Source organism: Cherax quadricarinatus, chromosome 29, assembly GCF_038502225.1.
Source record: "Cherax quadricarinatus isolate ZL_2023a chromosome 29, ASM3850222v1, whole genome shotgun sequence".
NCBI classification, from domain to species: domain Eukaryota; kingdom Metazoa; phylum Arthropoda; class Malacostraca; order Decapoda; family Parastacidae; genus Cherax; species Cherax quadricarinatus.
The window spans coordinates 26,934,503-26,937,820 of record NC_091320.1 but is presented as its reverse complement, the minus strand read 5'-3'; positions in this window follow the sequence as shown (position 1 = coordinate 26,937,820).

Below are 3,318 nucleotides of genomic sequence, written 5' to 3'. Positions count from 1 at the left end.
CATCTGAAGACCAATGTGAGATGGAATCCACAGCATGTGCACTCTGACTCCACTGTCCACAATCCTACCATACCTGTGTCTGGCTTCTGACACAAGCATGCAACAATTTATGCTTAATGAGTTGAGAGCATTTATGGATGACAGAGAATCAGTTACAATTAAACTGTCAATCTTTGATACATAGATGCATTTCAGTGCAAGGAGTATGGCAAACAGTTCTGTCTGAAGGGTAGAGGCCCAATTATTGATGCGTGCTCCAATTTCTTTAAGAGAGCCATCACTCTGTACGACAACAGCAGCACTACCAGCTGCACCAGTGGATTGGTGAACAGAACCATCAGCGTAAATAATTTGCGAGAGTGTGTGCTGTGTGACTAAGTTATCAATACAGCTTAAGGCCTCATGTTTGGCTTCAAGGCGAAGTTTTGGTTGTGATTTAAGAAGTAGTTTGGGGGGAAATGGAGGAATGGTAATTTGGAATGGGGTAATATTCCATGGAGCGGAGAAGTGCCGCTGTTGCCTTACTTGACATAGATCATGTATCTGATTCATGCGGAGGTCGGTTCCAGTTTTTTCGATCCATCTGGAGGAGTGTTCACCAGTGCTGAGGAAAGTTTGGAGGGCTTCTGTGCAGGGGTTTGAATGAGCTTGCCTGAGCATATTAACCCCAGTTAGGATATTTCTTTCGCAACTTGAATTTCAGCACCCATATCCAACATATAACAAAAAAGTATCCAAAACGGTTGGGGTCCTCTCCAAGATACTTTACTACGTGCCACACAATCTGCCCTTCTCACACTATACCATTCATTCATTTATCCCTACTTCACCTGTGCTATTTGTGCTTGGGGATCAACTGCAGCAGCACACCTAAAGCCAATAATAACCCAACCCAACAAAAAGCCACAGTAAGAATAATCACGCAATCCAATCCTAAGCAACACCCCCCTCCCACTCTTCATAGATCTAAACTTACTCACTGTTCAGAACATCCACACTTACTACTGTGCAACCTACATTTACAGAACCTTAAATTCCAATATTAACCCTGACCTAAAACACTTTCTTGATAGTTGTGACAGGATCCACAGGCATAACACCAGACACAAACATCTCTATGACATTCCCCGTGTCCGGTTAAACTTATACAAAAATTCAATGTACATAAAAGGGCCTAAAATCTGGAACACCCTACCTGAAAACTCTAGAGCTGCAGACACATTCATCACTTTCAAAACTACCGTTAGAAAACATCTTATCTCCCTGACACACCACACTGTCAGCTAACTACATGAAAACCACCTATTCTCTTGTATCATACACATATAAAAAACAACCTAGACCTCCCCTCGATATCTGTGATTCCCAGCAATTCGCACCTACTCTCACCCAATTGACTATAAACATAGAAATACGTAATACAACTATTACCTAATGAATCTTAACTAGTCATAAGTTTGCCTGTAATACTCCAATATAGTAGCTTCAATAAAAACTATATATTGTACCAAAACAAAACCATTCACATTGCTAAATTTACAAACTGTAATGCAGTTACTTCCTTAATCTGTACAAATATAGAGTTTTGAATTAATCTTAATCTGCCCGAAATGCCTAGTCATGCTAGGTGTGATAGTGGCCCTCTCTAATTAGTTTTATATAATATGTAAACCACACAATATTGTATAATATGTAAACCCCACATTGTAATCTTTATAGAGAATAAACTTGATTTGATTTGAAAGAAGAAAACATACTCTTAACTGATTCCCAGCATTTTCAGGCAAGATCCTACACTTCAGAATTGCATGTACAGTGGTCCCTCGGTAATCGTCTGGCTTGATAGTTGTCCTTTTCGGAAGTTATCGCGTTATTTCATCCAAACACTGGCTCGCAAATGGTCCATTGATTCGCTAATCGCCGTTCGTCTGGGACGTGTACACACAGCCCTGAGCCGCCTCACACTCCATTCCCAGCCAGTGTGCCAATGTTTATCAGTGAGTGAGGATGATCCCACGAGTTCATATGATACATTTCATAATATTCCATTTGTTTTAGTGCTTGCACTCCTTGATGTTGGTGAGGGGCTCTTGATTTAGGGAATTGGATCTGAGCTCCAGTTCCCCGAATTAAGCCTGAATGCCTTCCACATCCCCCCCCCCAGGCGCTGTATAATCCTCCGGGTTTAGCGCTTCCCCCTTGATTATAATAATAATAATTTAGTGCTTGCAACTGATAAATAAGTCACCATGGCTCCAAAGAAACCTTCTAGTGCCAGCCCTTTGGTCAAGAATGTGAGAAACACATATAATTAAGAAAAAGTTTGTAGAAAAATAGGAAGGTGGTGGTGGTAGAGTGGAAGCAGTTGTGATAGTGGTTGATGGTGGTATAAGGTAGTAGTGATGATGGTAGCAGTTGTAATGGCAGTAGAAGGTGGTAGCGATGGTGGTAGCAGTTGTAATAGTGGTAGAAGGTGGTAGTGATGGTGGTAGCAGTTGTAATAGTGGTAGATGGTGGTAGACAGTGGTAGTGGTGGAGGGTGCCTTCTTCAGTGATTCAGCGATTTACTAACTCCTCCAGTGTTGTTGGAGTTATATAGGGCTACACAAAACACCGCCACCTCAGCTGCTGCTTCACCACCATCATGGATGGCTTATTCTCAGTGGCCCTTATACAACCAACAACAACACAACACCTCGTGACATACATAATGACTTATTTTATTCATTCTAGAGTATATTCCATGTTTCTGTTATTAGTATGTGACCTCAGACACTCACTTGACCCTAAGAGATTTTTGGAAAGAACACTTCAGTATCCTCCATTGCATAAACCTTATAGGTAAGGCTTGGGAGGGAGTGACTACCAGGACTTTGAACTATGCTTGGAGAAAATTGTGGCCAGATTGTGTCCACAAGAGGGATTTTGAAGGGTTTTTGGCTGCCCCTGATGATGAGCCTATGTCATGAGGTTGGATGTAAGTTTGGAGGATGTGGTCCCCTCAAGGAAGGTTCCTTGATGTTGGTGAGGGGCTCTTGATTTAGGGAATTGGATCTGTGCTCCAGAATTCCTGAATGAGGCGCGGTATAATCCTCCGGGTTTAGCGCTTCCCCCTTGATTATAATAATAATGGAGGATGTGGAAGAGTTGGTGGAGGACCACAACGAAGAACTAACCACTGAGGAGCTGCAAGAGCTTCAGCAGGAACAGCAACAGATCACAGCTCAGAATCTTGCTGCAGAGGAGAAGGAAGAGAGATGGAAGAAGGTGCCTTCTTCAGAAATTAAGGAGATTTTTAAAATGTGGGGTAGGATGGAA